The sequence below is a fragment of the Betta splendens genome, chromosome 13, assembly GCF_900634795.4.
Source record: "Betta splendens chromosome 13, fBetSpl5.4, whole genome shotgun sequence".
NCBI lineage: Eukaryota > Metazoa > Chordata > Actinopteri > Anabantiformes > Osphronemidae > Betta > Betta splendens.
The window spans coordinates 609,487-630,445 of NC_040893.2; the positions used below are offsets into that span (position 1 = coordinate 609,487).

General features: G+C 43.4%; 1 protein-coding gene across 18 annotated transcripts in view; it reads left to right on the forward strand.

Annotated features, from left to right (window-relative positions):
* Nucleotides 1-20,959, forward strand: part of fat3a (FAT atypical cadherin 3a) — a 188,189-nt gene that overhangs the window by 16,808 nt on the left and 150,422 nt on the right. The window contains exon 2 of one of the 18 annotated variants that reach the window (XM_055514210.1): nucleotides 18,484-18,536. The exons of the other annotated variants lie outside the window; for them this stretch is intronic. The gene's annotated coding sequence lies outside the window, so the exon portion shown is untranslated. The remainder of the gene's footprint in view (nucleotides 1-18,483; nucleotides 18,537-20,959) is intronic. 18 annotated transcript variants of the gene reach the window in all.

The following is a 20,959-nucleotide window of genomic DNA, read 5'->3' on the forward strand; positions in this document are numbered from 1 at the left end:
CCATTTCTTTCTGCCTCTCCTGTTAGTTCTGCAGGACAGAGAGGAGATGTCACATCAGGGCTAACACTAAGGGAGAGAGAGAGAGAGAGAGAGAGAGAGTGGTGTGAGACTGCCAGAAAGCGTGAAGTAGAGAGATAAGCAGGGTCCTCTGTGGCTGTTTGGGTTTGGTTTTCACCTAATGCTGAGGGGAAAAAAACATTGGACAGAATTCACACTAGAACAAATCATAATTATTTAACCTCACATTTCCTTCCACTCCACTCCATGAAAACATTTGGATCAAAGCAAAGCAGAGGTATAAAAAATAAGCAATATTGGTGAGGTGGTACAGTGCATGTCAAAGAAACACACGAGCGGCTAATTCCAACGCTTCCTAGCAGAACATGGTTGATAAACTCCATCCCATCCAACAGACCCAGCATGTAGTTCTGCTTCATGCCCATTGTCAATAGACAGTAGACAGGTCGGACTATTGCCCAGCTCCAGAAACAGTGTTCTGAACCTGCCCCTCCTACGGCCTCCGTGAGTTAAGGCCAGATGATCTAACAACTGTTTGTCAGTAACAAGATTAAGAACCTGCACGTTAGACCAGTACTGCTCTTGTGAATGTGAATGTTTATTTGCGGTGACACACTCAGGTCTATCAGTGACTCGGACCCAATGAGCTTTGTTTTCTGATAACCAGCAGTTGCACCCATCACGTTAGCTCGCTGTGACAGCCTTCATTTACAAACCAATCTCTAGATCAGAGCATTCTCCAGAGATGGCGAGTGCAGCACAGCCAGTGAGCTATACCAGTACTGCGTTCCTATCTGTTATATATGCTCTTCACTTTGCTGCATAAACCAATGTCATTCCATGCCAATCCTTGCAAAGAAATTGCCAATTTACCAAATTCTCAAAGTCCCACTCTGGTTCCTACTGCTCTCAGCTTGAGACCAGCCCACGCAGCTACTCCTATGACACCAGCACACTGTAAACAAGGCTAAAAGCCAGAGCTGAACATCACAATGTGTCATATTCATCTACCACGCTTGGCCCTGACCTAGTCACACCTCAAGGGGTTGAAATGTGGATTCCTCTGTTCTTTATTGATGCTTCTCTACTTGTTCACTGAGCTATGTCTCCACTACAGTCTGCTGCCTCAGTCTTTGACTCCTGGTCTGGGTGTGGAGTCATGGACTGGGTGCAGACCTACTGAAGTCCTACAACAACATGTACCTGTTGGCACAAGTACAATGTATAAAAAGGCCACATAACGCCTGCTGTGTGCATGTGTGTGTGCGTCAGCAGCTGTAATTTCACCTAGTGTGTCTGGTCCTGTGCCCTGCAGCATCTTCACATCACACAAGCGCACTAGTGGACTTAATGAGCCTACGATTACAGGACGACTCAGATCCCATGAGGCTTTGGTTCTGAACTGATAAACATGGAAGAGTCAGGTCGTATGTTACTGTGAGCTGTTTTGAAGAGTGTGCGTAACAGATTTTGGAAAGGACTCAGAGCAGTCTGCATCACTGTGATCACATGTCCGGGAAGGTGCACATTTGTGCAGGCACCGAGGACAAGCTGGGCTGCGTCAGTAACAGTGAAATATGAGCTTCCTTACTACGCTGAGCTGAAACTAAAGCATTGTTCATTAGGCCATGGAGCCTATTAGGATGCAAACCCTGCCGTTGTGAATCAGTGACTGGATTGAGCTCAGCAGCGAGCTTTGATGTGAATCAACACTCTGCTGCCGAGCTACAGCCTGGAGCGTGGCCGTGCATACTAAACCAGCAGAGAACATCTACTTAGCCCATTCACTCCCTCGCTGCGATCTGCACACCAAAGGTCTCCCCCTCCTCACAGGCTGCAGCTACAGTTAGGACCATTACCTGTGTTGGTCTCTGTTCCTCTGCTTTCTGTGCACATGCAGCTGTTCATCATTTCAGACTGATGTTGGCTCAGTGTGGCATGTTTCTAGGAATCAGAAATGTAAATTCACTGAGTGTCTCTGTTTAGGCTCTGCTGTGCTGCTGCTGCTGTGACTATGTATGTATGTACAGTAGGTGTGGCTATAAGAGGGAACGTTATGATGCTAATGAAGGGAGCCAGTGAGTTTTAAGATGTTGGACCAGCTGATTCACTGAACAGGTTCACGCTGTTTGAACCTGGAAGCTTCTCAATAATCAGGGCACCTATCATCAAGCTTGTGTTTAAGTAACATCACTTCTGATATTTTGGGATATTCTGAATGCAGTCAGGTTTGGAGCCAGTGCTCATGAGCGACTGTAGCTGCTAAGCCTCAGTGAGCTTCAGGGAATTGGGCCTCCAACATTGTCGCACTGCAGCTATACCAAACCTGTCTGACAGCAGAGCTTCCTCACCTTGTGGTGCAGTGATGATACGCTGCGTTGGCTTGGTGCTGTTGGAGTGTTAAGTCATAAATTTAACTCTTTGTAATATTTCAGGTTAGTATAAAAATGGTTTTTAGAGCTTAGAACCTTATTCCTTCTAGAAACGAGCTCGCCCAACATTTACTAAGTTAATGAAAGCTGTTTCCAAAAGCGTCCTGATAGGAATGTGCTCACAGTCGTTATTCCTGGCTGAAGGTGAGTGAAGCACAGAGCAATACTGTGGTTAATAAGCAGGTCATGTTGAACTTCCCACTTAGCACAGTTTCACTGGCGACTACAAACGTATGTGTTTCTGCTGAGACGAAAGCCAGCCACAACCGCTCTAACAAGGTTTACATAAGTGGTGTATATTAGCCCATTACACCGTGAGAGCACTCCAATCCTGTCAGCACTGTGATTTAGAGGAGGACCTGCCATCTGGCCCCAGAATGGAGAGGCCAGCTTTGCAGAATCTCATTATGCCTGTGTGTGTTGTTGATCCAACCTGTTGTAACGGAGCCACGTTGTAAAGGTCTCCTGAGGTTCAGGATGTCTTCACATGAGGCACGGCAGTAGGAAAGCTGAGCCCAGCCACAGGAAACCTGTTTTAGTCATAAAGAGGTCTGAGTGTAACCTATAGTCTGCAGCAGCTGCACCGGACTAAACTGGTTCTGCTCCACTTTTAATCATGTTGGAAACCTGGAAGATGTATCCCAAGCACTTGAATCTGTATGGATGTATGCTACTCACAAAGTTGACTTACTGAAGTTTACATTGTTTTCTGCACCAGCTATCAGGGTTAGGGTTAGCGCCTGGCCAGGTTGGCACTCTAGGCAAAATCATGATTTTGCGCCATCTACTCGCCACTTCTGCAGTGCCTCTACTTGATGAATCATCATCAATCATTAAACTAAGCCTGTAAGAATACCGATGAAATATGCTGTGTAGGATTCAAATGCATACTGTGACTCGTGTGAACTCGAAGAACTGATGATGTCATTGTGAAACCGTTGACATGGGAACGGGTGGCAATAGCACTGGAAGGGGAGAGGGAGGGGGGCACACAGCCTTTGTCTGTCGCTGACTGTTATTGCAGTTGGAAAGATGTGTAGGGTTTGGATGTAGGAATGCTAAGCAGCGGGCACTGGCCAAAAAGCCGCTGGCATCCGCTGCCATGGCAACATCTTTCCTTCTTGACACCCCCCTCACATGTCAATTTATAGCTACAGATGGAAGAGAAGGTGGAAAGAACAAACAAAAAGGCTGATAGACAAGTTGAACCACTGATGGAGACAGAGGTAAAATAACGGTCAGTTTGTTAGTCCCTCCCACACTGTGTGTATGTGTGTGTGTGTGTGTGTGTGTGTGTGTGTGTGTGTGTGTGTGTGTGTGTGTGTGTGTGTGTGTGTGTGTGTGTGTGTGTGTGTGTGTGTGTGTGTGTGCGCGTGTGCGTATGGTGTCTGTTTCTTTTCTCAGCCACTGAGCTGCCATTAATCTTGGATGTTTGCCTGTTTATTGTAACGGATTATACAGCGCCCGAACTAATGAATTTTAGACCTGAACCCTGAGCTCACTCTAACGCAGACAGAAAGCAAGTAGATCGGTGGTTGAGGAGAAAGGAACAAGGAGAAGAAGTCAACAGAGTAGGAAAGGAGGTTTGAGAGAGATGAAGTTTAGTTGGTGACTCGTGGTTGTGCAGGTCAGTGCTACCACCATGTTCCTAGTAGATGTGCTTTGTGGTCACTACAGTAGTTGCTGCAAACGCTCAGTTCCTTCATAAACTCAGAGTCCGCCAACTCATTGACGGACTCTGAGTTTATGATGTTCCTTCCTGCTTGGGTCTGAATCTGTCTTGATGTTCAGATAGACCAGCCAAGCGAGATGTTACAGTGACTGATCGGGAGGTTTTCATGGCCCACAGGGTGGTGTGGTGTCATCTCTCTTACTGGTCAGTAGCCAAAGCTAAAATGAGCCAGTTTAATCGTGATATTGTCAGGCCAAGCACAAAGCCTCTGGCATTTTTTTAGCACTACCCACTTTATGATCACTAATCTGGAGATGGACGCTTGCATCTACCTTTTGGTGAGAGCCATGATACCACCTCTATGCTGTGGCCCTCAAACCCTGCATTTAAACCAGTATGTCATGAGAGTTGAACTGGTTGGTTAGATTGGTGGTTTTTCCTTCAGTAAGACAAGACTTTGGTAGACCCCCTCTGAGCCGCAAGAACTTCCTGCTTGCCACGATCATCTGAAGCAGTTATCACAACAGAACTTTCCATTTGCATATATAAAGGGTTCTGCGGCTTTTAGCCCTTAGATTTATGAGCCCTAGGACCTGGAACCAGTCAGAGGGATCAGTTATTAAACCATCCTCGTTTTTAACTCATTGGCTTTGCTGAAAATAGATGTGTTAATAAGTTATGAGCTATGGAGGCCATGTGTTTATAGTAGCTGTGAGTAGTTTAACAAAGCAAAAGGTCAGAAGTGCAGAGGAACATTTTCTCTAATGCGTTACTTGGCTCTGAGGTCTACCATCCTTTCTGCCACTCATGCAGATGCTCCTCAACTTGTTTTCACTTTTCTCTCTTCTTAAGTGCCTTTTTGTAATGAGAGGCCTACCCCCAACGTCTACCCTCGAGCAAGAAGAGCACTGAAACCGTGACAGATAAACAGGTGTACTATGGTCTCAGTAGTTCATGAGTATTTATCTCCTCTGCCGACTGGTACCATTGATGGATTAGCCACAGACAGTGATGGAAACAGAGTAAATGCAGATGGAAGTTGAAGTGATCTTGGTGGTTGTAGAGCTGTGGCAGCGACAACTACTTTTAGTTCACTGTTGTTCAGTATAATAAACATGTTTGTTGGCTTTATGTGCTGTAGTGGGTCACATTGGATTGTTGAACCTGTAGCTGCCAAGCGCCAAGTGTAACATTTCAGTTCAACCAGTAGAGGTGCAAAAGTAGATGAGATGTGGAGCAAAGAAGAAAAGGCCTGGGCTCAGGTACAGTATCAGCTTTTCTTCTAACTGGAAGAACTGAACCCATGGGAACACTAGTCCCAGTAGTGACCAAGTATGAAGACTGTGCTGGACAGGGAGCCTGTGAAGGTTTGCATTCATGAAAACAACTCTCTAACCTAAAGCCAGACAGATCTGGTCTAATGGCAGATGATTAACATTTAGGGAGCGGTGTTGAGGAGGAGCTTTGGCCTCCTGACTCTGTGTCAGACTGTTCCAATGCTGAGGAGAAACCTGACCTCACCTTTGGTTAGTAAAGACACTCATTTGGTTTGTTAGTGGTGGAGGCTCAGCTTTGATCACACGCCATCTGCTGCTTGTCCACACTGTTTATGATGGGATGCTGGCTCAGCCCTGTGTCCACTGTTTGACCGAATCACATGTGTGTCCTCTGCTTTGTGTTTGCTTATGTCTTCCAACATATGCAACATACTTTCTTTGGAACCTTGGAGAGTTGTGCCAGTCTAATGTGTGTTCGTGCTGACAGACTCAGAAGTTAAAAACAGGAGATTAATGTGACGCTTCCTGTGGCTACTCTCTGTCAGTACAACTGTACGCAGAAGCCTTCAGTCTTGGCACAGACCCAGAGGGGAGACCCCTGGTTGCTGCCCAGCCAGCAGTGGCTAATGGCTCTAATTTACCCCCCAGAGAATTGCAGCTTTCAGATCTGCTCTAAATGCTTCATGCTGTGCTAAAAAAACTAGTTTCTATGGAGAACTGAGTTATTATCTTATTTGAACTCTCTTTTCTCATGGGCTTCCACGCAAATCATCTCGCATCCAGTCAGTTGTCAGCCAGTCCTAACTGGCCCAGTACAGCTTGCCTCACCTTAAAAGAGACATATCATACTTTTCATTCTAAAAAATATTAGACTTTAATGTCTCAGTAAGGTCTCTATGAATTTTCATCCCATAAAACCCTTTAGATCATCCACACTGCCCCTGTCAGTATTTGGTTCTCACTCCCCATCAGCAAACGCTGTGTTTTCTGGGCGTGTCGCAAGCGAAGCTGCTCACCACACCTCTGTGCGGAAGCGCATACCTTTTTTTGTTGGTTTTTTTTTTTTAAATTGGCTCCATGGATACGAGCCACCGCACGGTTACGATACAATAGGTGGCAGTAGTGCGACATTGAGAATGCAATCCACCGCAATCCTCCACAGAAGAAGACCCGCTACAGGACTGCACAACATTAGCCAGCTGGTTCGTAGCGTAGTAGAACCATACGTCTACGATCCCGAATCTGACCCTGAAGCTGAAGAGGAGGCTGTTGAAGTCGCCACATTTCGGCTGATGCAAGATGCGTCTCATTGGTAATGTTGCATTTACTTCAATTTAATTGATTTATGTAATTTGCAAAGCGACTAGCGGTTGCTAATGCGTATGCTAAATGGCCTGTGCAGCTTGAATATAACACAACTTACCTGGAAAACTCTCGTTAATAGAAAACAGTACTTTAGCTTACATTATACAAATAAATAAAAGTTTGAGAGCAAAGCTGAAATAATATAAATACATTTAAATTTACACATTTCACTGTTTTTGTCTTACTTGTGCTGCTGCTCTGACATAATTTTATTTAAAAAAATGTGCATTAATATTTAGAGCAATCACTGCATGACCTTCCTGGGAACAAAAAGCATTGGTTCAAATTATATATTGACCTAACGTATTTTTACTGCTTTTAATTATGTTTTTTGTCATTCTTGATAAATCTGACAGTAATATGTCTCTGTATCTGAAGTTGTTACAGGTATCTAGTCTACAGAGGCTAGTGAGCTGGTGCTGAGGATTCCTGGGGTGAAGAATCGGAGTTGCCATCTCTTCATGCTTGGGTTGTAGATGAAGGCAGAGTTTCCTGATGGATAAAACACTAAAACACTCATAGTATGATGGATGTAGACCACCTGTGGAATAACTCCTTTACCATTTGAGTAAAAATGTGTTTTTTGTGAGTGCAATACTCAATTTTTTTTTTATTTATATATAATTTATATGCTTTTTATTTATGGCCGCTTCAACTTTATAGCTTGCCATATTAGAAAGAGAAAAACATGTAATTTCAATACTACGATTTCCTAAATAAAAGAGTTCAGTGAAATACATAATAGTTAAAGCCAACTTTATTGTAAACCAAAACAATACACCACTACTCCAAAGCTAGAACAAACTGTTACCTTCACACTCCAATGGGCAATGTATAGGTTACTGAGTTAATTAAGAAGTCTGGGGGTTTGAGGACAGAAGCTTTTGCAGGGCCTTGCAGACGAAATGCATGAAAGTAGGGTAAACAGGGAGATGTGGTGATCCTTGTTCTCATCACTATTTGGAAGACTGAGCGGAAGCAGTCCTCTACCAGATGGAAGCTGTGGCTGTCCTCACCATCACCTCATCAAAACAAAAGGTACTGCAATCAGAATTGTAGATTAGTGAAATGTTCATTATTATGTAGGTCAAAACCTTCTTTAATGTAAGAACACACAATACCAGACAAAAAATTAAACCAAACAAGAGGACAGGCCTGTCTGTGCTAAAACAACAGATAAACAGTTGTTACAATTCAAATATAAAATCTAAACAGTATATATCAATTAAAATCTTCTATTACCTATCTTACTGTTGGTACATACAAACTTACATACCTTCACTCCTTAGCTGGGCAGCAGATGTCTGTGTACCAACAGTCTGCAGTGATTTGTCTGTTTGACAGCCTCCTTGCATGTGGGCAACTGGGATTTGCCCTCCTACAGTATAGAAAAGACTGTTACATTTACTGTAAATTGTATTGGTTCTACAAATATAATGGCTATGGTACAGGCTATAGGTAACTGACCAGATAAGCAGCAGTTATTGTAGAGATGTGACTAATTAGCAACTAAGCTTACAACACAACACAGTAATCATTCCAACTAATCATGTTAGAATTTGATAGAACAACGACATAACCCAAAATCACAAGTTGATTTAGGCTGGACAGGACGGGGTAATAAACATAACCGCGTTCATCGCAGGTTCTTTTTGTAGCGATCGACCAGCTGTAGCTCTAAAGTGCAAAGGCCTAAAGGCATGCTAACGGCTAACGCGACGCACAAACAGAAGCGGCAGCACGTCAACAGGACAAAAGCTCGATCCACCGCTTCCTGCCTGTCGCCGATCGAAGGCCCATCGCTATTAGCTGTTCCCCACACAGGTGTGTGGTTGCGCCAACTCAGAGTAGCACATTTAAAAGGGACAAAGGCTCGGTTGACTCACTGTAGCCGTTAGCAACGCTAGCGATTAGCTTGTCTCACATGTGGGTTACTGCATTTTAAACAGGCCCAACTAACATATTTAGATATCACAAGTATCAAGCACAAACTTACTACAGCGAGCTAGATCCACCGCTTCCTGCCTGTCGCCGCTGGAAGGGCGATAACGTTCAGCTGTTTCCCGCAGGTGTATGCGATTACAGAAAAAGGACAGACGCTAGACCCACCGCTCCCTGCCCGTAGCCGCTCGATGCGGATACGATAATCATTAGCTTTTCTCCACACAGGTGTGTGGCTGCAGGAGCCCACATGAGCACATTTGAGAAGACAAAGGCTCGGTCGATGGGCTGTAGCCGTTAGCATAGCTAGCTAGTAACTTGCCTCACACATAGGTTACTACATTTTAAACGGACAAACTAACATTTTAAAACATTATAAATATCAAGCATGTACTTACTTCAGTGAGTGGATGACGGACTGTAGGAATAGATCCTTTTTTTCCAACAGGAGCCGTGAAACAAATCCAGCATTGTACGCACCCTCGTTTGAAATGCACATACGTATAAATGATGAGGCAGTGTTTCTGGCACCGGTCCGTTAAAAATAAAAGTGACCCACAAAGTCCTCACTTGTTGATCCCTTGGTAAAGTGAATAGACTTTGGTGTTGGTTAAAACACCCAAGAACCGAACTATTTCTATGGGAGGACATGGGCGCTGCCGTGCTGGTCTGTTCACGGTGAGTGAGAGGGGGGAAATGGCGGAAGTCCAGTTTTGGTTCGGGATCATTGTTGGGGTGGTGGTTCAGGATTTGCAAGGAGAGCTTCCTACCAGTGTGACGACACATGGGACACGGTCTCAGAGTAGTAGATGTCTCTCTCCATTGGATGAGAAAATTTACGTTTTCAAAATGTGAAAAAAGCAGGAAATGCATTTCTACCGGGCTCAGTGTGTGTATATGTGACCCATAGAGTCATAGGAACGCTCCAAAATGTCTAAAAAGTGGATTTTGCATGATATGAGCCCTTTAACACTCTGCTATGTCTGTGGGCTTCTCTTCTGCATCAGGCAGCCCAGTCCCAAATCCACCCACACTCAGGACTAAAATAGGCATACTCCGACCATGCACACAGTAGTTTGCATGTCTTATCATCTTAACTCGTCTAAATGCTTCCATTTTGCTGCTTTAGCAGACAGAATGTCTCTTCCTCTGTGTCACAGCAAGCCTCCGTGAGACGTGACACTCCCACTTGTCAGGACTTATGGTTTTATTAGTGCAAGTTCATGATGCGTGTGTGAGAGAGCGTCAAGGCCTATGAATAGGTTAGGTCTATAGGTTGGTACCGGCCCCTTAGGACATCAGACGTCACCAGGCCTGGCTAGTATCTAACACGCCAAGACGCCTACTTTTATTCATATTCCCACAACCAGAAAGAAGTGTGTGTGCTGCTTGGAAAATTAAAAGATTCTGTGTGTCATTCACATCTGTTCATGTGTCCATGCTGCTAACGACCTAATGACAACAAAATGTTAAACGCGGATTCCAATTGAATCAAGAAGCCAAGAATGAACTACCAACATTACAGTGGCAGCGGTTCAAAGTGACTAGGGTTTTTACTGCAGTACCGCCGCGTCGCCACGGTGCAGCGAGTGCGTCGCTGACTAAAGATTTTTAATCCTGCAGCCGGCTGGAAAAAATCAGGACGCTAGTCTCGTTTTAACCACCAGGTGGCGCAGCGTTGATTAGAAGCCTCCAAAGCACTACAGCGTAACTGAGGTCCGACTGTTCATTTCTACCTGTAACACACATATATTACACCAGACCTATTTTACTATTAAGTATCTGTTGTGTGCTCAAACATGGGGAGTGTGAAGGGCAACAACTTGTTGATGGCTTAGCTGTTTTCTGTTCACTGCGAAGTTATAATTGTTCTGTGTGGTTTAAAACAGGCAGCGCCACAGCAGCAACACGTTCTTGTTTTCATTCTCCTCAGCTTTTTCGTGTCTTTAAATAGAAGGCGTCTCTTAAAAATATGTACACACCCACCGCTCTAACATCCGATACAACACATTGACTTCACATAATACCATGATTATGCGTCGCGGTTTAATTAATATAATTGAATGCGCAAGTAAAGACGTAGAGCGCAGTCCATCTGCGACTACAGCCGCTTATTTAGGTTTTAAACTTCCACAACTTGTTAATGAATGTTTTCCAATAGTCGTAGATTTTACGTAAATAACCGTAATAATCATAGGAATTTGTTTTACAGCAGTTGTCGGTCGTAATTTTGACAGGACGCCAGAAATCAGCAGATCTACAGCGACGCATTACAGCAACATGTTTGTTCCTACGCGTTTACTCTGTGTCTGCAGAACTGCAGTTTGACTTGTTTTGACTGTGCGTGTCATTGTAACTGAGTGGCTGAGAGACTTATTCGACCCGTGTACGTTTCAACATTTTTATTTCCCATCCGTCCATCCAGCCACTTTCACCGGCGTTTTCGTTTCTCTTTCGATGAGCGGCAAACGGATTTTAATCAAAGCACCGCCTTACAAACCAATAAAACAGGCAAAAATATTTGTTTTTTACAAAAAGACACGGAATTGGAGTTAATATGTTTTTATTGTTTAGAGACAAACGGAAAACAAAAAGCCGTTCTCTCGTTACCTCTGCTTATAATTTGGTGGAGACATCAATCTCTTACACAAACACGTGACGTGTTTCGGAGTCATGTGTCCAGACAGAGAGTGACCAATACACAAATGTATGGATGTGCAAATGCAAGCTACGAGAGGAACGGGGCAGTGGTGCACTAGATGTAGCGAGAATTTGTTTTGACTGTGCGTGTCATTGTAACTGAATGAGTGGCTGATGTGACTTATTCGGCCCGTGTACGTTTCAAAACTTTGATTTCCCACCCGTCTATCTATCCTGAATAAAAGCACCGCATTACAAACCAATAAACTGAACAAAAATATTTTTTAACAAAAACACACGGACTTGAATTTTAAGCTGTTTTTTTCGTTTAGAGAAAAACGAAAAACAAAAAACCTCTGCTTTTAATTTTTAATCGAAGCTCATCCGTGGATGAGTCGTAGCAGAGAGCTCCCGACTGCCGCTCGAATGAAACACGAGATCGAATGAAATGTGATGTGTTTCGTACTCAGATGACTTGGATCTGAGTTCGACCAAGCTTTTGCTTGTCTCATGTTTGCTCACAGTCGCAAAGGAAATCTACACACCCCTCCCCCTCCCCGTAGAGGCGCATAGACATGCTAATGTGTTGCTACTACTCGATCAGCAGGTGAGAAATACCTCAGCTCCGGGACAAAGCTCTGTGAGAGACTGGGCAGCATCGGGCGGCGTGATCAGCTGCAGGTCTAAGACTCATTAATGCAGCAAGTAGTTTGTTCTACATACGTTTACTCTGCAAAAATAAACGTATGTATTTATCGTAGCGTAGTCTAAGTTATTTGTAGCACTTCGACATTCGTTTAAAATATGCAGTGCTTTTTAAAATGAAAATACTAATATTATTATTTATTACCTTTATTGTAAACACAGTATTAATTGCACAATTTGGACTGGCGAAGATTTGCGCTTCTTTCATAATAATCATGGATAATCAAGGAAGAAACTGCAGTTCATATTTGTTATTCAGGGACGGTTTAATAAAGATTCAGTATGGTTTTTGACTGAACTGTCAGCCAAGGTACGTGCATTATCAAATGAATGCGCCTGTCAGCGGGGAAGACATCAACTCTATTCAGTCGCTCTTCAGTCGCTGCTGCCGTCTCCTCCCCAGTTCACACACCTTAACACTAGGACTACTGGGTTTTCTAAATATACCAGTTCCTACTACAAGGTGTTCCTACGAAGTTAACCAGCTGTTTATTTCGTTATTACTCCTTTCACCTGTACCACATAAAGTCATTGCAGAGCTACAGCCATGTTCCCACGAAGTTAACCAGCTGTTTATTTCGTTATTCCCTCTTTCATGTCCGTCTGTTGAATGAAAGTGGGCGTGGCCATCCACGTCCCAGAGCGGTGACACTGGGGGATGGGAAACGCTCATCAACACGCAGGACAAAGATCTGCGTTTCTCTGCTGCTACAGCCTCGGCTGCGTTGTGTTGTTAGTCTCCCTTTCACCTGTACCATATGAAATGTGTTCCTACGAAGTTGCTCAGCCGCTTTCAGAATTCCCCATGCAGGTTTGAACAGGGCAAACATTATTTTTATTTACAAAAAAAAATTAATACGTTTACAGATTGACCGGTAATGCCGCACAGGTTGCTCTCAGTTACAGCAGCTGTTTGAAGCAGGGAAAAGCGAGTTAGCTGTCCTTGTCGATGCCTTGACAATGTTTTAGCATCGGTTAGATCTCTGAGCCCCGACTTTTATGTCTTCTTTGGATTAAAAAACAAATGTTGAATGTTCTCAAATAATATAATATTGCCGCCCTCCGCGGCTCCCAGTGTTTGTTTTTTTCATTTAAAACGTGGGTGTTACCGGTGGCAGACCTCTGGTCTAGATCATCCTTATTCACTTTTTTAAATTGTAGTAGTGTAACCTTAGTTAGTATTCCTTTTTATTTTTTTTATTTTATGTTTGGGAAACGTGACATTTCAGCTACTGTGATTTTATTTGTCATCAACATTAGTTCCTACCTGTCCTTGTTGACGGGGGACAAGAAAATGTGACGCGCGTTGGGTGAGAGCGGCGTAAAGAAAAAAGTGTACATGTGCCGTACTGTCTTGCCGTGTGGTGCATTAAAGAAGCATTCCACGTAAAGAAAATTGCCCGTACCAACAGCAAGAAATCAGGGTTACAGTAGCTTGTCTGCCATAAATCGAACGCTGCACGCGGGAGGGCGCACCGTTCAGCTTCCTATTTTCGGTTTTAAACTGCCATAATTTGCCATAATTTACTTACGTTCATAACTTCATACTATAACGCGACCAGCGGTTCATGGTCTTGGCGATTCATGCACTAAGTAATACAACGTTGTCATCTCGTGATCACATGATGATGATGAGACGCTGTTTTTCCAATAATTAAAATAAAAAAACTGCTTCCACTCAGACTCGAACCCCGGACAAAAAAAAACGTTGTGGCCATGCACGTTAACCACTAGGCCACCAAAGACCTGATCATTGGTTGTTCTACAAGAGCCTATATGACGTAAGCAACTACGATGTTTCAGGACCAAAAGTGGGAGTCAATCGCCACCTACAGGCCAGAAGGACGTAACACACTCCTCCTGCAGTACAAACCCGCCACTGACGCGGCAGATTTGAAACCCAAACACGGTGGGGGTAGACACTTTTACTGGCTGCCTCTGTAGCTGTCCTGCAGTGATGACACTGCAGGACAGAACAGTTCACTGTTAGGGAGGAGGGATGGGACCAGTCTGAGACAGTGCTTCACTCTCAACAAGAAAACAGACAAAGGAGATGCAGGTAGACATGAGGAAGGAGAAGAGACCTGTTTATCCAGGAGCTTGATGTGGAGACAGTGAGCAACTTTCAGCACTGAGGTCCATATCAGATAAGACCTTAGTTGGACCCTCAACACCACCAGCCGATCAAGAAACCACAACAGCAGCTGTGCTTCCTGAGGAGACGGAGGACATGTGACTATAGAGCCTCTAACTGCTGACCAGCTGCATCACCGCCATGGGCCGTCAGCTTCTGAGAGTGGTGAAGGCTGCAGAGAAGGTCACCAGACCTCCACTAGCCTCTCTGCAGCTTATCTACTACCACTGCCTCCATCATCATCCAACCCTCCCCCAGCACCTGTTCACCCTCCCTCAGGTTATAGGAGCAGACAGTCAGATGCAGGACTAGCGGGTGAAGAGTCCTTCCATCCACTAGCCACTAGACCCAGGTCTTAATAAGCACAAAGCTGTGCAAAGTATTGCTACTACTACAGCTCATTATCCTTATTTCTTTTGAATATGGTTTGTAATTTCTATTTATTTCTTTTATACCCTTTTATTATTTTCACATTTGTTAGTTACTTAGATTGATGACTAATAACAAACTGTATGAGGACCACCAGAGTCCTTAGGAACTGTTTGGACTGTGGAGATGTTTGTGTGAACTTGTGCTGCTATTAAACTGAGCATAGACAGACAACACAAGCATTGATTTTTAGTGTTGTGGTGGTAAGTGCTGGTAATGTCCTGTCGCAGACTTCCGCCATTCTTCTATTCATCTTGTTGGACATCCCAATAAAACAAGATAGATTTACACATGGTGTAATGATCTCAGACGTCAATGGGAGGTGGGCAGCACCAGCCACAATTCAGCAGAGCAGATGAATTACTGATCAGCACAATGTTTATGGGCCTCAGGAAGAACTAGAGGCCACGTAACCATTTGCCCACTTTATCCTCTAGTCTATCACAAAAAGAAAACGTCTTGGAAAATGAAAGACCTATGTTTTGTGTAACTGTTTCAATTCTGTTCACTTACACACAATGTCCAGTTTGCATCCAGCAGCACCAGACTGGTCCATTAATGATTTGTTAAGGGCGAGTCACTTAGCCAGGAGGACTTGTGGACTTATAACATCCTGACACAGCAGCAGTCTCATCTACATTTGTGCCTTAGTGGCTCTGTTCTGTATGTGGGACAATAACAGAGCCCAGAGGATTAACATACACTGTAAGGCAGATAGACACAAACATAAAGGTTGGATAGTTTCTGGTTGGTCATGTGTGAATCTGTGGGAATGTGGATTTGCAGCCCGAATTAAAGAAAGTGCTAACGTGAACCAACCTGTGAGCATCATGAGTGGCTGGACAATGTGCTGAGGTATCATTGCAACATGAAGTGAATGCTTGATCTCCACCACTGTCATTAAAGATTGAATGACAGATGCATCACGTGTCTAAGGAACTAAAAGATCCTGTGCTGCAGTGGCACAAAATGTCTGCTTGTTAAACTGAACAGAAACCGGTAGTCCTGGTTATTTACTGTAGTTTAGCTGTTTACCAATGTAATGTGACCTATTTTGCATGTAGAGTAGAACATGCCCCAAGCGCCAACATGCTGCTCTACAGGGATCATGCCTAACAGGCTTTAACTTTACCCCAATCTGCACATTGGCACTATAATGTGAATTTGGCTCAGATATGTAACAGAAACACAGAGTAAATGCTGCGATGAATGGATGTAACGTGGTTCAATGCACGGAATAATGTTCCAATATTGTGGTGGTGGCTGTGGTTCTGTGAACTGTAGGATCTGCTCTCACAATAAGTCTAGTTGGTAACAGGAAGCTGGTTGTACACTAAAAACTGCAGGGTTATTTCTGTAACCACATTTATGGGTTATTTGTATTGGGTCACAATTCTGGGTAATTTGATAAACTGTGAACATATTTTTGGGTTGTTCATGCTGGGTCAAAGGCCTTTAGACAATCTGAACTCCTATTTGGGTTAATGTGACGCCGCAGATGGGTCACATATTTTACCGCTATTCCATCTTTCTAGAACTTTCTACAGACATCTTCCGACTCCTGCGGTTAGAAGCGGTAAATGGACAGTACACAGAGTGCAATAGTGAGTAAAATATTCATAAAATTGTAATTTCTATTCCAAACATTGTAATAAATACACTTAAGCACCTACTGGTTTTTATTTTCTTATTACACACTTCTAGTCTAATACTGACTAGGTACTATTTAGTCTAACCCTCTAAAAATGATGAAATTATATATGCTACAGTTACTTGGCCTCATTACTTGTTTCGTTTGGTACTGTTCCACTCTGAATGTCTTTTTAATACTATTTGCATTAAAAAGCATTAGCTAAAAAAATCACTTTGCTAAAATTAGCTAGCCAACGCATCAGCTCGTCTGTTTCAGCTTATTAGCATAATAAATGTTACCACGCTTAGTCAAACGTTGATGGACTAGCGTGACGTAAAGGCGTTTATGTCAGGGTATAAATAGCAGAATACAATGGAGCCTAATTCTATTCTCTACTGGTCACAGCTTTCAAGTATCTCAGACACGTCTTTTCTCTTCGACATATTTTGTATCGACATATGAAAATGGGGCTGATCCAGTTTGTCGCTAGTTTTCGGTAGTTTATTGTTAAATCAACAATGACTCAAGAGCAAAGTAAAATCCAGATGGTTAAACTAATGGCAGCGACGATTTCCGCTGCTCGGAGCATTAACATGCTGGACAGGATTACCCCTGTAAAACGAGAGTAACGCTAAACTAAGTAGTCTGCAGGGTAACAGTAAAACAGCAATCTGGGTCAATTAACACGCAAAAAAACAAGACAAATCCAAATTCCTGTACTGAAAAATACAAACAAAGCCTTTTCTGCACTTATACAGTATAAGGAGGGAGGTCAGATGGGAACCAAATTAAAAACCTAGTGGAGGAAAAACTACAAGTATCATTAAAGTTATGCAATGTGCTTAACTTTCACTGTTCTATATTACTATAGGGACAGAGTTGATGCAGATGAACTACTTTAACGGACATTTATCATCCAGCATCATCTCATATACAATTGAAAGTGTACTGTAGCCAAATATTAGACAGTTAGATTGTTTCACTAATCTTCATACTGTATGTGTAATCATCAGGTGGGGAGCAACCTGATGGAATCAACCAGTCCTACAAAATCTGGGCCTCAAGGATAAAACAACAACATCCCAGGCTTTCTGCATTTTTGACTGAATCGCTGCTGGAAGCTGTTTTTGAATGACCTTTTGTTTTTGATGTGAACTACAATAAACAAAGAGTTTCACCAGTAACTAGTGTACTGTATTAAAGGACCTGCTGAGGTGTTAGGAAGGTATTTTAATTTAAGTTGTACCTTATTGATTTCAGAAACTGTATTTAGATTTTGAGGCAAATAATTTAAATGAAATATTTGAGCGAATGAAACTAAATACTCAGATTGACTTACCTTCTTGGTATTGTGTTTGTCTGGTTATGCAATGTTGAGTATTAATATTATTGATGTTACTGTAATTATAGTTGTATATTTTTGATTAGATTTACAGCTTAGGCAAGCCTGTCTTCGGAGGGTTTTATTCATTTTTGTTCTGTTTCTGTTCATTCATCTTTAAAACATGTTATTTTTTAATCAAAAGGCGTCTTCATTTCTGAACTTCACTTCTGCAGACTTGATGAAGTCTCTTGTTTGGATGGTTACATGACTTCAAGAAGTAATAGCAAGTCCAGTTGCCATTGAACAGAACATTTGGGGTGTAGGTAATGACATAGCATATGGGTAATATTTAACACAGCTATATAGTTAAACTCATCACATGGGTCAAATAAAACAATCTCAGTTTATAGGTCATATCTAACAAAACAATAAGTTTAATTTGACTCGTTGGGTTATTTTATTTGACCAAACCCTATGTATGGGTGACAATGAACATAATGGTTGGGTTAATTTGACTCCCTAAGTTGGGTCACAAAAACAACCCAGCATGCTGGGTTAAAATAGTGTAACCCAGCACTTGGGTCAAAACAACCCAACGTGTGTTCTGACCAATAGTGATCCAGCAGCTGGGTTATGGTTTGGGTTATTTTTTAACCCAACATTTTTTAGGGTGTAGCTGGTCCTCATAGTGATGTTGATGAAACAGCTGTGGAAGTTCTAACACACTGCAAAAGATAAGGGAACTCTCTTCTGGTTTCACATTGGGTTCCAGATGAGACTTTGGGAAATACTTGAGGGTTCCACCTTTTGGTCGGGCCTGAGCTCACTTCGAACCTATACGCATGCGGTACAGTACTAGGCACCATTCCCTTTACAGGAGTCATTTTTAACCCGTGTTTCCATTCATTTCCAGTGAGCTATGGTGGACCTCAAGGCAAATTTAACTGAAGACTGATGGACCTTATGGTAAATACATTCAGCCTTATCCTCCCAGCTCCATTTACAATGACCAGGAATTCTATTATTTTATGCTGAACGTGTGAGATTTGGAGAACAGACGCATCTAAATGACTCAGTAGTTCCAGTATGAAATCAGGTTGTTGTACTAGGTGATAATCAGTGCTACAGCGGTAAAGGTTACAGTAGGAAAGGTGACACATGCAGCTGGTTAAACAGCTCTGGTCTTTTTGTGTGACTGAACCCTGCAGGTTTACACCAGCCTGTGAACGGTTGATTGTTTCTATACTCAAGCTTCATCCTCAGTCTGTCTAACAGTGTGAAGCACTTAGCGAACTGAACTCCTGGCTACTTTAAGACTGGATCACACTTTAGGAGATAGCACACATGCATGATGGATGGTTGTACTGCTCCTGTCGACTGTAAGCAAATAATATGTTTGCTGCCATTATGGAAAGTCAGCAAAGATTTAACGTTAATTACCTTTTAGGTGCACTTCTGACCGTCAGCCAGACACAGGAGGTGGGAGCACATGGCCTATTAAGCCTCCATTGCCCCACATTACTGTAACACATGAAATGCCTTGCAGCTTCCAGGCAGTGTATGTATGAGCTGAGCCATAGTTTTACCAAGGCATCAGATGATTATGACTCTATGACACTCTATGAACACACACACCCATGTTAGTGGCAGTTCCACTGCTCTGGATGCTCTGCCTTGAGGCTCGTGCAGATGCTGGTGTTTCAGTGACTGATCAGGTGATGGAGGGACATGCAAGATGCCAACCACCTATGAAACTTTGAATCGCAAGGAGCTTATTTTCAGTGGTTTAGATTCATCAGCTGAAATCCAGCACAGGTGGGGAATAGGCGTTGGGCTCAAACAAAAGGGGCAGCGTGCAAGACTGAACTACAGCAATTCTTAGTGAACAAGTTCTGTTTGGATCCACAGAACCAACAGCACTGCTAACCTACAGTATGTCCATGCTGACATACTGTACTGTAGGTTAGCATTTGTGTGTCTCTCTCCTTCACTGCCATCGCCTGGATGTTGTTCCTGTTGGCTCTGCTCTGGTCCATGCCTTGGCACGTTTTAAAATTATTTTTTTAATTTTAGCTTCAAAACCGAAATATTTTTTTTCCCACAATTCAACAAAAGAACAAAATAGGATATATCTCAGTGTTTTTGATCAGATGTTGGTCTAGAGTGTGATTACAGAGTGTGGGTACAGCTGGGCGTGGCCACTTCAGCAGTAAGCTGCTAGTTTAACACCCCCCCCTCCTCCTTTTCCCCCTAACATTTCATCCTACCATCCACCCCTTGTTGCTTTCTGTCTCAGATGCCCAGACTTCTGGGAACGCCTGGAAGGACAAACGAGGGATAGTGTTACACTATGAGTCAAAACTGAAACACACACACACACACACACACACACACACACACACACACACACACACACACACACACACACACACACACACACACAGTCTTTTATTTCAGAGGAGAACAAATGGGCCCAGCAGAGCAGAGGCTAGGGTGGTCTGGACTGGACCGTGTATACAGCTCTGCAGACACACACACTATCCCATCTACACTCACACACGTGTTCTGAAAAAGATCTGAGTTGATTGGATTTAGTTTCTTGTCAAGGGGTGGAGTAGGTGTTTTAGTGCCTCTGCCTTTCTTCAGAGTAAATGGGTTGTCGAAGTCAGTCTTATGCAATTATTTCTGCTTCTTTGCAATTCACTTGCTCTGAGGTGTATGAAGTAAAGGGCATGTCCTTCCTCTGCAGCAGCTCATGCCTTGTGCTGAATGTGAACCAGTCTGTGCATGTGTACTGTATCACAGCCAGTGTTAGTTAGAGGGAGCCATGTGCTGTGAATACGGATGAGACTCCAGCTCTGACTCAACACATGTATGGAGGAGAACATGGTGCAATGAGCTGCCAGATGACCGTGAGAGCACACACAGCAGCTCCAAGGTCACTGTGTGTGTGTGTGTGTGTGTGTGTGTGTGTGTGTGTGTGTGTGTGTGTGTGTGTGTGTGTGTGTGTGTGTGTGTGTGTGTGTGTGTGTGTGTGTGTGTTTGTGTATTACTATCAGTGTGTGGTGCAAGAGATAAAACCACTCATCTTACTTAGCAGATAGGAGCAGTCGTCCTTGGTGCTCAAGTGTCTTCTCCTATGCAGACACAGATATGCTCAGGCTGCTCATTTAGTATGTGTGTGTGTGTGTGTGTGTGTGTGTGTGTGTGTGTGTGTGCGCGTGCGCGCGCACGCACGCACGCACGCACGCACGCACGCACGCACGCACGCACGCACGCACGCACGCACGCACGCACGCACGCACGCACACATACTAAAGATTAGATTGGAGCAAGTGTAGGCATCTGTGATGGTTAGGAGTAGGGTAAGGGGTTGGGGAAGGCATTAT